At 37.7% G+C, this 14,474-nt stretch overlaps 1 long non-coding RNA gene across 1 annotated transcript in view; it reads right to left on the reverse strand.

Moving 5' to 3' along the window:
* The window catches only part of LOC112835340 (uncharacterized), a 41,589-nt gene extending 28,975 nt beyond the window's left edge, over window positions 1–12,614 (reverse strand). The window contains exon 1 of the long non-coding RNA XR_003211183.2: window positions 12,340–12,614. This is a non-coding gene — a long non-coding RNA (uncharacterized lncRNA). The remainder of the gene's footprint in view (window positions 1–12,339) is intronic.
* Between the last annotated feature and the right edge of the window lie 1,860 nt (window positions 12,615–14,474).

The following is a 14,474-nucleotide window of genomic DNA, read 5'->3' on the forward strand; positions in this document are numbered from 1 at the left end:
TGATATAGTCATATAGTGGAATACTTCTTAGCAATAAAAATAAAAAAATTGCTGAGGGGCGCCTGGGTGGCTCAGTTGGTTAAGCAACTGCCTTCGGCTCAGGTCATGATCCTGGAGTCCTGGGATCGAGTCCCGCATCGGGCTCCCTGCTCAGCAGGGAGTCTGCTTCTCCCTCTGACCCTCTTCCCTCTCGTGCTCTCTCTCTCTCATTCTCTCTCTCTCAAATAAACAAATAAAAAATCTTTAAAAAAAAATTGCTGATATATGAAACAGCTTGATTTCATAGACAGTATATTGAGCTAAAGAAACAAAACCAAATAGTACAAGTTTTATAATTTCATTATAATGGATCATTAGGATAGGAAATCATCAATAGTGATAGAAATTATATTAGTGGGTTTAAGAGAAGTGGAAGGGGGTGAAAATGTAGTAATTAATTATAGAGTCATGAGGGGACTTTATGGGTTGAATAAATGGCCTAGGTATTGTCCAAGTTGGGGGCTATATGTGTATATGTATCTCAGAGCTCATCATACCTTATACTTAAAGTATGTACAATTTATTATATGTAAATTATACCTCAATGTAGTTTAACAAATGAAAAATAAAAATTAATCAAATAATACACAATACAGAAACTGACACATTGTATTAATAAATATTTATTAATTTAATGAATACCTTAGGCCTTTTCTAGAGTATTGGGAGATAAGAAGATGGAAAAACAACTCTTCTTTGTTCTAAGTCTCTCCAATTCTAAAAGTTTTGGGCACAAAATGTTGTCATACATTCTAGGATGTGCTATTCTCACAATGTAGAGAGTTACACAGACCCAAAGAAAGAGAGGAGTCAGGAAAGTTGCCAGCACAACCCTAATCCAGATTTCACTGAGAGATACTACCAAATGCATTAGCAACAATGATTGATTCACCTGGCACAGGTCAGAGAGTCCAGCATATAATAAGGCTGATGAATTTTAGTGAATGAATGCCTACCTGAATGATTGATAGTCCATACAGCCAATATTAACTCTTGACCTAGTGAAACAAAGCCATACTAATCGTAGGCCAAATTCCCAAACCCTGTTGGGGCATATGTCTAAGACTTTAATCAACTTCGTTATATTCCTGACTATTTTTGTCTATGGCAACATATAAGAAGGGCAACAAAGCCTACTTTTTCCTTTGGTAGATTGTCATGGCCTATTTAATATGGCCCCCATAGAGTATTAATATATCACATCTGTCCTTGTGCTCAACTTGCTTTGAATAATATCTTTCAGAACCGACCTCAAAGACTAATTCCACTCCTTCATTTTCAGATTAAAATCCTTGGCCACAAAAAGGGACTTGCTTGGAGAAAAAAAAAAAGGGACTTCCTTGGGATTACAAAATATATTGATAGAAAATTCACTTCTGTTAAACTTCTAGTTTGGTTCTTTTGCTGACCTAAAACACTCACCAATTAAGAAAAAAAAATTATCTTACCAAGAAGGAAGGAGAGGAAAAAAAAGAGAGCAAGCAAGCGAGCAAACCTTTCCTTGGCTTGCCAAGGCTCTGTCACAAAGATAGAATCAAAGGCCCACGGAAGAGAAATGCAGTGGCCACACCACAGTCTAGTTTTCACATGTTTTTCTTGCTTCCAGCTGCTTTCCTTTCAGACTAGTCCAAATCCCCTTCAATCCTGTGTGATTGTGCTAATTAATTGTTAACTTGAGCCTTCTATTAACAATCTGCAGGACTGGAAGACAAAAAGAGAAGTGTTAAAATATTTAAAAACCCTTAAGCCTGGGGCATAAGCTGATCAGGGCAGGAGGCAGAAAGACTATTTCCTCTGGTGCTGAGTGGCTAAATTAAGAAAACTGAGTTTGCTGTACTCCTTTTGAAACCCTCTTTCTGACTTGCTTCCAGTTTCAAAGGCTGGACATCAAAGAGGCAGGGCCCACTGGTCAGCGCCATTCTGAATCATCCTGCTCCTTATCATATATACTCACAGTGCCTTGAGAATGACATGAATTATTTCCAAATGAGACCAAGATTCATTAGATTAAGTGAAAATCTTGGGGTGAGATTTATTTAATGTCACCTTTCACACATAGCGAAAGTACAATTGAAGCCAGGGAAGACCAACTAATTAGGCTCAAATATGGCCAGTCTAACCAGTGGTGGATATTACTAAATGACAATAGATTGAGTTTGATTAATTAACTAGGAATGCCATATGTCTTCTTGCTGGCTGGCAAGCTATAGATCAGAGGAAATTTGGGCAGAGGAAGAGAAACAGAAAATGATTAAGCAAAGACAGTTTGATGCCCTTTGTTCTCATCGACAAACATGTTTTGAAAATTGTGCTGGGGACTAAAGGAGATATTTCAATAATATTAAAATGTTGACTGGGGTGAATCATTGTTCTCTGTGTGTCATTAAAAGCCAGTGGGTGGAAATATACAATGTGCCTCTTGCCAGAGACAAAAGACTTAGAGAACTCAGTAAGTCCCACTTGTTCTAAAAACAAAGTGAAAAAAAAGTATTCGATTCTGAAGCAAGTATGTGCTATGTTCTCAAAAAGAATTTCTACGAGCATTTTAAACACACTTTTGATAATACCTCTCTAATCGTGTTCGGAGTGCATTTATAAATACCCAGTGGATGAAAGCTAGTTTATTTTTCAAATGGTGATATAGTCATTATGATTTGGTGTACTGGGATAGAGGGGTGCAATTTTCTTATGAAACAAATTACTCCAGTTAAGTATAAGCCACAAGAACTTCCAGGACACATCTCTGAGAAGTATCTTTAAAACATTGTGTATGTCAGTTTCTAGGCAATAGGTTGTTGGCTTCTTATGGAGTCCACCATGTTATCCATGCTTTGTCATATAATGTATGGCAGAAACTGTTTTAACTGCTTTACACAGTAAGTAATTTAATTTTCATAATACTCCTATGAGATGAGAACTGTTATGATTCCCATTTCACAGACTATACTGAGTCTTGTGGATAATGAACTTACTCAAGCTGCACAGCTAGTAAGGATTGAAATTGGGATCCAGACTAGCCTGACCAGCTTGAGTCCATGTTCTCTTTTTTTTTTTAAAGATTTTATTTATTTATTTGAGAGAGAGAGAGAGAGAATAAGCACAAGCAGGGGGAGGCAGAGGGAGAGGCAGACTCCCCACTGAGCAGGGAGCCCGATGCGGGGCTCCATCCCAGGACCCCAGGATTATGACCTGAGCTGAAGGCAGACACTTAACCGACTGAGCCACCCAGGCACCCCTTGAGTCCATGTTCTTAAGTATAACAACTTCCCCATGTTATCTGGGCAGATTAGGAAATTAGGTTGGAAAGAAAGATGCTCCTTGCATTGACAAATTTTGAATACCGAATGCCAATAATGCCAAGTTATTTTTAAAACTACTCATACAGATCTAGATTACTAAATGTTTGAGCTCATGTTTATCCATTGGTAACATAGGATAACAACACCTATGCTATAATACTATTGAAAAGATTAAATAATTTAGTGTATATGTAAAGTGTGTGGAACTTAGTTTATCAAATTTTTATGTTTGTTGTAACCCTACTAGATGTTGGGCATACAAAGCCAAGTAAGACAGGGCCGCTAGGAACTTGGTTCCAATGGTCATTAGACCAGCACCAGCACAATCACCAGAGAGACTTGTTAGATAGGCACAATCTCAGATACCACCCCAGACCTACAAAACCCAAACCTACATTTTAACACCACCCCCAGTGGTTTGTGTGCACATTAACTTTTTGGGCAGTACTACATAATGCACACACAATTCACTGCTTGCCAGATTAGTTTCCATTTTCTCTACGTGTCCAGTGGCCTCTCAAACAAGATTCTCTGGGAATGTCCTAATTTCAAATACTTCTTCTTTTGTTAGACTATGGGTGTTGTCAGACCACGTGATCTGGTCTCGTGTTTGGAAAAAATGATCTGTGTATATGTTCTGTGTCTCAACATTTTCCAATTTTTCTATGCTACAAAAATGCCTTTAATCTTAACTAATAATTCCATCATCTGCTCCATCTGTCTTGGTTCTGCCTATCCACATTCCTGAGGGGTTGTTCTGGGGGCAGGCTGTGGGATGCACTGCCAGATCTCACAGTGGAGTTGCACAATGCAACGTTCTTTGGAGTATTCATTTCTGCCTCCCGGAGTCCCTCAAAGGGGCAGGGAAGCCTCAAATCAAATATAAACAGAGTTTTGAAAGTTAAAATTTAGCCATAAGTTGAAATACCTTTTCATATCATTAAAAAACACAGTTGGCTAAGAAGATTAAGAGGCAAAAATGGGAGCCATAGAAATAGGTATGTAATATGGGTTGGAATCTTGAGATCATCAGTGAGGCTGCCATAAGGCACAGTTTCTTAGGAAAATGAAACAAATGCTGTTTTCTGGTGGGCAAGGATGTAAATCAGAACAAAATGAAAATCACAAGATATTTCTTGGAGGTGAAATTGCCCTATGAATGGGATTGTACTTGGGGTATTTTAGTAAAAAAGAGTATCTGAAAGTTACTCTTGGCAATAAATTGCAATGAATGACAGGTCCACAGACGAATGCACCAAATCCTATAGTCTATCCATGCTTCATTCCCCTTCTCGCACCTTTAAGGTATCAGTAAACAAGGCAGTTTGATGTGCAAAGAGCACAGGCCTGGGAGTCAGGGACCTCGGTTCATTCATGGCTCTGCCTTCACCTGGCATTCAACTTCTTTAGGCCTCGGTGTTGTCATCTCTTAAACGTGACAGTTTTTAACAAGTTGATCTACAAGATTCCTCCAATTCTAAGGTTCTCAGATTTAAAGATTTCACAATCACCTCCCCCTGAAGGGTGCCCCAGGCTTTGGAGCCAGGAAAGCTTCTTGTTAATGAACTACACCTGTTGTCCACATCAGCTCATTTTCTACTCTGAGTACTTGGCAACAGAGCATCACCAGCACTGTTCTTTGACGGTATTTCCAGCTGGCTAAAAGACTCTAGCTCCCGTAGCAGGGAAGAAGTGAGAAGATCAGTCAAGTCTTTGGGGAGGGGAGAGAATTGGCATTAGGGGAAGAGAATGAGGAGAGAGGGAGAAAAGGAGAAATAGTAATCAGGGCATTCCCAAGAAGTTTGCCACGCTAATCAGGGAAACAGGATTACCTTTGGAAAGAAAGGAAGGGAGGGAGGAAGAGAGGGAGAGGGAGAGGGAGAGGGAGGGAAAGGAGGGAGAAAGGAGAGAAGGAAGGAATGAAGTCACCAAATTGGCAAAGAGGAGGGGAGAAAAACAGTCGGGAGCATGGTCAGGTAGGTGCCAGCTAAAGGGAGTAGTCATTTACTTTATTCCATCCTCTTTCCACCCCCACAGCAGACATACACCTCAAACTCAAAAAGTTAAAAATGTTAGAAGACAGTGACCCAAATAATGATGTTGCTTAATGCAGACCAAATTGGCTTCTTCTGTCTGATGTTCTGTTCAGTGAAATAGCCCAATTTTACTTTTGAAGACAATGCCAACTTCCTTTCTCCCTCCCGAGAGAATTTGCTGTTTTCATTTGGCATCTTGAATAGTCCTTGGCTGCTACAAAAGGCAGAGTTCACATTTATTCAAGAAAAGTGCTTATTTCATGTGGTTTGACACAAGAGCTGTGTTTTAGCTGGAAGCCCAGAGCCTCAATCGATTTCAAGGAAACCTGGTGCTATTGACAGAGTGCTTCTTGCTGTGCTTTCTAGAAGCAAGAAATTTAGCTGAAAACAAGATGTGCTGGTATCTATCAAAGGAGCAGACAGCAAAGAAACTGAAATATGATGGAGGAACCAAGATCTGAGATCCAGCCCATGCTTTGACTTAAAGTTATTGTTTAATCTTGAGAAAGTCAAACTCGCTGTGCATTAGTTTTCACACAAAGAGAAGGAAACATGTCAGTACTTCTTTCCTCAAGGATGTTGCAAGTTTCCATTTGCAACAAAACACATTGTTTTAGTACCTATGACTTTCTCCTTCCTGATGTTTCCCATCAAGTAAGAAGAAACACTTTCCTTACTTTTCAGCGGCTTGAAAATTGCTTTACCTTGATATATCATTTCCAATTCAATTTTAAGAAAATCAAATATATTACAATACTATAAGGAGAAATTTGGGGAAAAAAAAAAGACCTTGAAACTCTACTTGGTCTTTAAGAGAGAGACTAATCAGAATTGATACAAAGGTTACATTATAGAATCTCAGAGGAAGAAAATTGGCTTTTTTCTTTAATATGTCACTGCTACTAGGATTTGCCCAATAGCATATTCAACTGACATAGAAATAAGAATTTCATACCTATATTGGTATTTCTAAAATATTTTAATTCAGTTGATTATTTTAAAAATCCTTGTTTACATGATAACTTAGTAAATCCTCCCCCACCCAATTTTCAGACTAAAAGCAGCACAAGGATATCAGGCAGTAGTTGGGGGAAATTATCATAAATTTTGAGTGTAGAGTCTGATTTCCTAAGGTTTTCTCACCAAATCCTATAATTAGAGTGGGAAGAGATTTTAGAGAATATTTTACTCAATTTAAATCCATAAAGCAAAGTTAATTGCCTTCAGTTATATGAACAATTAATGGAAAGGTCAGAATTTGAAACCCTTTTTCATTAGATTCTCCTGTCTTTCTCATTAAAAGATGTTCATTATTGCTAGTGAGCAAAACTGATATTTCCACTGATAGTTCCAAGATGGTTTGGACAATACAGTGACTGTAGTCGACTATTGGCATCAACCAGGAGTCAGTTACAGATTACGTTGCTTTGGTCAAGGATAAAACTGAAGAAAAATTGTTTGATGGTGGAAAAAGGATTTTAGTAGGGGAGACATTGTTGGCTCTTATCCTCATTACTTGCTGCTCCTTCCCTCTCCACACTAACAATGCAACACTTTGGTTTCTGATATTCGTTCCTTTAATGAAGGCAATGCCTCCTCCAGCTGCCTACTTTCAACTTCTCCTGTATCATCTAGGGCTTCCAGCAACCCACTCTTGTTGGAGTCACGCTTTTCCAGATCATCTTCTTGGTAGAGCTTCAATGTAGGATAACAGTAGGCAAGCTCTATTCTAAAGGTCCGTATCTGGTGGCAAGGAATCACACATTTAGTCCACTTACAGTAGATGTACAACTCATTTCATTCCCAATGCAACCTTCTCTTTGTTCAGCCATCACCAACCAGCCTCCCGCCTTCTCCCATCTGGAGTAGAAACACCACTGCCTGCATCCCCCAAACTCAGTGTGAAACTCTCTGAGCAGTGCTCTTGATGCTTTCACTCTTACTTAATTTAAGGTGAAAAGGATGCATAGCCTCATACCCCTGGGGCAAGGTTGTGCTGCATGCTGAAAGCCCTCTCTGTAAAGTCCTCATTACAGACCACTACCGCCTCTTTTTCTTACCACCTCTGAGCTTCAACTTTCTAGTTTATAAAATGAGAATAGCCATATGATCAAACTTTCAGGAATGTTGTAAGAATTATGTGAGATTAATAATGTGACAGTGCTTTGAAAATCATAACATGCTGGACATGTTCAGTTATTACTATAACATTAATTATTTTTCAGCGTAGACTCATCTAAAAATTCAGGTAATTTTGAATCAGATACAGACCCAATTTTTGCCTCTAAGTCTCTCTCCATCATTTTACTGATTTTCTTCATTCTTGTTTTTTTTTCCCCTCCCTAGAATCCAATCCCATTTTAAATGCTCTCGTGGTTGAAGTATAAAGATATGGATGTACATAAATACTCTGTCGTTTGCAAATCCCTGCATAAATTTATGATTTCAGGGTTTTCTAACCAAGCCAACAAAATTAGCATATTTATTTGGCACAGTCAGGCTCAGGCTGGGACTAATCATTTTCCCCTTCTTTATATAACATTCATGTGCTTTCAGAATAGAAAAAAAATGTTATTATGACTTCAATTGTTACAGATGGTGTTTTCTTCACTCTTTCAAAATAATTTTGGTTTTGGAATTAAAAAAAACAATATAGCGTTACACAGTGTGGCACGATAAAGAAGGAATCTAGTACTTTCTTGTATGAGGTAATAGGTGGGTCAAGCAAATTGAGGAGGAAAGCCAATAGTTATATAATGCATTGGTATTTTGCTTTTAAGGAAAACATGTAAGAGAAATTTGTTTTATGTTCACAGACTAATCAGTGTTTAACTATACAGAGCCTTTAAAATATAGATTGGGTGCCTTTAGACTCCATCTTAACCATTGAACCCCAGTAGAATAGCTTGTACAAAGAAGCTTCTATTTATTTCTCGTTGACCATTGAAGCTTTGGAACCAAAGTGATTATCATTGTGCAGTTGGTGGCAAGCTTCATCCTTTTATTCAGCTGTGGGTAGTGGTTAATAGCACAGGTTCCAAAGACATACTGCCTGACTCAAATCCTGGTTTACTACCTGTGTGACCTCAGACAAATTCCTTAACTTCTCTGTGTCTTGGCTTATTTGTTAAATGGGATTATTTTATCTGTAAAATAGGATTGCTTTATACACAGTCCATGTACATTAAATATTAGTTATAAATTATGAGTAAGTATTGAGCACTTATGTCCTCAGTGCTGGGCTTGACTTGGGCATAAAATGATGAAAGATAAAACATCAGGCTATCTTTTCCTGGTACTTACAGGTAGGTGGGGAGATAAACATTAAGGCTCACATATAAATGTAAAATGTTTAATATTTGCTAAAAAGAGAGGTATAATGAGATAAAAATGGAAAGGATTTTCAAGGAAGTTAAGGAAATGTCTTCTGATTATGTGCTGATTTAGCCAAGATTTAAAAGATAAGGAGTTGGAGGAGAGAACATTCTAGGTGGAAGGCACAGCATGTGCAGAAGTGCATCCGTAAGAATGTGAGAATGTGACAGCCCTGATGAACGATAATGGACTAAGGTGAGGGCAGGGAGATAGAGAGAAGTCACTGATGAGATAGATATTTAGAGGTAAAATCTTGGAGACCTGGACTGGGTAAGATTGTATAGGGGAAAGAAAGTCAGGACTTTTTTTAAGACTCTGAAATGTAAACCAGGTGAATGGTGAAACCACTCACAAGATAGTGAAAAGTGATGCTTGAAATTTTTAACCTATTATTTATTTTTAAAAAGTGTACATTGAGACTATGCTTCATCTATTATACATGGCCATTGCTACCAGTGGAGGGGACATGATGATTAACATTATTTGAACTTCCTTATATGCTTGGGTACTATGTTCGCACTTCTCTCATGCAGGAATGCTGCAACTTTGAGTAGCAGAAAATTCCAGAAACAGTGGCTTTCTTAGGTAAGGGACTGATTTCACATAATAAGAAGTACTGAGAAAATGACTCTAGTTTGGCTCCAGCTGCTCAAGAATATCATGTAGGAACCAGGAACCTTCTAGTTTCCTTCTGTGCCTTGTGGGGTTTTATACTCATAGTTCCAAAATGGCTGCTCTACCTCGAGGCATCATATCTTCTTCCCAAATGGGAAGAAAGAGGTACAACCAAAACCTTAGTTGTTTTAGTTGAGAAGGGAAGCCCTTCCTGGGAGATTTCCATGTCCGAAGGTGAAAGGTTGTCAGAAGAGAAGATTCGGAATAGCATTGGATTAGTCAACCAGTAGTTTCTGCCACAGTTCTTTTACTACTTAATTTAACCTTTAGTATCTTCCCAGTACATATTTGGAAACTGAGGCTTACAGATTTTAAGTCAGTTGCTTGAAATCAACCGCAAAATAAGTCAGAGAGCCTGGGCTCAAACCTTAGCACTCCTCAACCCCAAGGCCCAGATGCTTCCAATCACTCTTCATTTCTCTTTTCTTAAAAAAAAAAAAATCTAGATCAAGTAAGTTATAAAACAGAAACAAATTATTTTATACCATAGTTTGTGGAGACCATTAATGGGTGTAATCACAAGAGTATGTGATTTTTTTTCCCCATAGCCTAAGTGCACACATATACACATTAAGTACAATACGTAATGATCCTGAAAAGCTATCAGTGAGGTTAACAAGGTAACTTTGATGGCTTCTGTTTTACCATTTTTATTCCATTGTAAAGCCTTAGGGAAAGGACACATTGTTAATAACCCAGCATAATAAAAATATCTTAACAATAGCAATTGTGTTTAGAACCAAAGAGCAACTGCTTGAAGAGCATAAATTGCTAAAATAATAATAGCAATAATAATAATCATGTATGAAAATTGGGAGATTTAAAAGAAAAAGAAGACATACATGGGAGAGCAAGTACATATTTACTCCATGTGTTTTGTGCCTTTTCAGGATCTGCTTTTTTTCTTGGGTTTATAGAAACTGGGGCTTGCATTTAGCTTCTTTACGTAAAACTTGAAAAGTGCAAATCACATTGTCAAGCTAACGTCTGACTTGAATATATATTTTGAAAACTAAAATTATCTCTACATCTTCTACATGACTGTATTTGTGGTTTAAATCAGAAGGAATATTTTGCCCATTTATCCCAGCTGCTATGTGCTGCCATCCCTGCCAGAAGAAAAAAATACATATATTATCAGGAATAATCCAATTTGCTTTGCTCCTATTTTTTTTTCTTTAAATGAAAGAATTACCAAGTAGGAAACAGGATGGGAAGGGAGATTTGCCAGTTGCTATCCAAAATCAGTTGATTCCACAAGTCTGGAATATTTCCTTCCATAAATCTGTGGGCATCTAGAGCATAATATAGGCTGCCCAAACCTTTATCCCATGAAGGCAAAGTTTTTGTATGTGAAGTTAGAAACTTTTAATACATGTCTGAAAATACCAATAGGTAAAATTTTGTCACAACAAATATAATTTCAAAAAGTCATTCTGCCAATAAACATTTTTTCAAGTTTTATTTCAAAATGAAGAAGTTTCTTGCTATATTCTAGTTACAGTAGCTCCTAGTTTATCCCCTTTTTATTATTAATAAACAAATTGAGTCTGAAGTTATGTGACTTATTCAAAGTTACATGATTCATTTAGCCAAGTACAAAAAAATTGAACTAAGGTCTAGATGACTCCAAACCATTTTGTATAAGTCAGCCTAACAAAATTCACAACTTTTCTTGGGAAAGACTGAGAAGTAAATGTTAAATGGGTGAGAGTGAACAAGGTTATGATATTGGAAAAATGGAAATGGCTTAAGGATGATGGTCAAAGATATCTGAGGTCAGGACTCTGGACAGCTCTGGACTGCTTTGGAAGTTTCCTTCTGACTCTACTTTCTCTCCAAATTCAATTTGTTTTGTTGTCTTTTATGTCAACAGCTCTCACTATTGCTTAAATTCTTCAAATAGTATTTGCATATAAATAATTATATTTGAATATACAATATAATGGCAACATGGTATATTGGATATGGAGTCACAGTTGGGTTTGGGCTTGAATCTCTAACTTATAGTGAGATATGAGGCAAATCACATAACCGAATTTTGTCTCCTTTTCCCTGATGAATAAAAAACATTTATTAATTAATAGAATGATAGTGTCTACCTTTATGCCCAGCACATATAGTTACTTAGAACAATATTACTTTCTCCTGCCCTCCCCCATGTCTTTTTCAAGGAAAATCTGTGCAATAGTCAGGGTTCATTTGGTTACAAGTGATGGAAAAACAGAAAGACAGCTCAACCTAGATTAAGTCAAACATAGAACTTCATTGATTCATGTAGCTGAAAAATCAGAAGAGAATATTTTCCTTCAGGCATAATTCAGTCAAGGGATTCATGGCTCCTGTGCTCTCCATCTCTCAAACACGGTCATTCCACATAAGGAATCTTTTATGACTGTTCTAGTACAAAAGGCAGGATTGTAATTAGGATTTCTTCACCATCTGCATTTCCAAGCCTTGGAGAAGTTGCTGGTTAATAGTCATTCCTTTGCTCATCACCCATGAATGGTGAGTTGTTTCTACCAAGAAGATCAGCAATGCTGATCCCTGTGTAAGTCACATAAAATGGGTTCCACAAAGAGAAAAAAAAAATGGGAAGGGAAACTCAGTTGCTAGAGGAAGGGGAAAGAGATGGTGGGCAGATAGAAACAACAAATGATCACTTCCAAGTCTCCCTATGTATCTCTGATCCTTTAGAATACGGGTTAGTTTCAGGGAAAAGGAAAATCAATATCTATTGAATATTTTGGATTTAAAAAAACTTACCTGTGATATAGTCAATACATATTTGAATGAGTAAATTATTTAACTGTGAAGTCTCCAGAGCCCAAAAGCACACTGTAGTTTCAGTGAAGTCAGGCCCTAGTAGAAGGATGATGTGAACTGGGTAGGAAGAACACGGCCAGTTCTCTTACCTCTGAAGTCCCATCTCTGCTTGGTTGCAAGGACCATGTCCTGTGAAGAATCAGGCCCTGAATAATTGTAACCAGTCAAGCCATTTCAAGATCTCAACAACAGCCTTCTCTGATGCAAGCTCTTCTCATAATGAACTGCATACTATGATGTCATTTTGGCCATATTCCATAGCAGGAGAAAGTGCAGCCTAAGAAAGTCTGAGATGACGATAATACATAAAATGCCAAGCCTCGTATCTGGCATGTCGTTAAGGGCTCAGTAAATTTCAGCTCCTTCTTCTACAAAGCCATGGAATCATCATAATTTACTCTTGGCCAGCAGTTAGCCTTTATGACATCATAGCCAGAGCAGGCTATAAAGTATGCCTTTGCTATCACCATCTGTGAGTGCAAAGTGTATCTTTCTGGAAGGGATGGTCTTGGGAACAAAGTTCTCACCACTAATTCTTATTTTGGGGGTGCACTGCCTCCATCCACTCATCCAATAAGTCATTATAGCAAGAATACATTTTTTATTTTAACATTTTTAGTCTTCTGTTCTTTTGATTGTGTTTTGCAAACTTTTTAAAAAATGTAAGCCAGTCACAGAAGAACAGATATTGCATGATTTCACTTATGAGTTACCTAAAATAGACAAACTCACAGAAGCAAAGAATGGGATGGTGGTTACCAGAGGCTGGAGGAAGGGGAAATGAAGAAGAATTGTTCAACTGCTATATACTTTTAGCTATGCAAGATGAATAAGTTTAGATGTTTGCTCTGGTGCATAAGGTCTATAGCCAACAATACCATATTGTGCGCTTAAATTGTTAAGATGGTGGAGATCTCATGTTAACTGTTCTTATGCTCCCTGACCCCCAACACAAACAAACATATACACACAAACAACAACAAAGGGACTCAAGAAAATAAGCATAGGTGTGGATATGTCTATTACCTTCATTGTGGTTATAGTTTCATGGGTGTATACATATGTCCAAACTCATTGAATTGTATACATTAAATGTGTACAATTTTGTATATCAATTATACCTCGATAAGGCTGTTAAAAATGAATTCAGATACCTTTTAAAAAAGAGTTAAGTACATAAGATTATATCTAGATCCCCATACTAGACAGCTATTCTTATATTATCACTTTGGATATATTTTCAGGTTGCAATTCACCTCGTTCCATACTGGACTTGCCCTTTGATGAGTTTCCAAAATGTCTATCATTTTCAGGTACTCTTCTTGTGAACCCTTTTCCAGTTATCTCTCCACCTGTTAGCCTAGATTCCTAATTCATTCTTGATGCTATTGTTCTCCAAATCTCAGAAATAGAAAATTATATCCATTTCTCACCATCGGTCAACTTGTCAACAGTGTATCTCTATCCACTGGAAACAAATTAATAATAACACACACACAGTACAGCATTAGATACAGGAAGTTGGAGGCAATCCAAATATTCTTCGATTTCTGTTTAGTCTACTTAGGCTTGAAGTTGTCAGGGAGGTATGTCACTCAGTCTCAGACCCTCTTGCAGCTGTGAGGAGGGTACTCAGCAGGCACTTTCCTGCTTTCAGGAACTTCTGCACCAACATAAGAGTTTTTTGTGCAAAGACATATTTCCCCAGAGCCACCTACATCTGACCCAGTGCAGGACACTCTGATGGTCAGTACTAACTCCAGAGACCCCCATCTGCTTGCCAAGATTTTATCAGGTCTGCATCACTGTTCAGCTTCACCCTCTACCCAATTCTTTCCTTCTCTTCTCTTCTCAGGCTTTGATGCCTATTTTTTTCACTTCTCACTCCCACTCACTGTCTGTTTCTGCTGAATGCAATTGCAGCAAACCTCGGTCCTCTAAGCCACCTAACCAAAACATCACACACAAATAATTCCTGTAATTTCCAGCAACGGAGAAGTTTAATGAGATTCCATTATTTTTTAATAAAGCAATTCAATAAATCCTATAGTATTTGCTATATGAAAATTTTATCCATATTTGATAGTATGGCATCTGTTTGGTAAATCAATTCTAGTTTTTCAGTGTAGAAATCCTAAAAAGGTAAAGTATAGGAGATGGTACAACTGACACTTGTACTTGCATGCTCTGTGATGCAAAATAAAGAAATATTCAAACCATGGCT

The sequence above is a fragment of the Callorhinus ursinus genome, unplaced genomic scaffold, assembly GCF_003265705.2.
Source record: "Callorhinus ursinus isolate GAN/ISIS: 27379988/994484 unplaced genomic scaffold, GSC_fseal_2.0 scaffold2, whole genome shotgun sequence".
Taxonomy (NCBI): domain Eukaryota; kingdom Metazoa; phylum Chordata; class Mammalia; order Carnivora; family Otariidae; genus Callorhinus; species Callorhinus ursinus.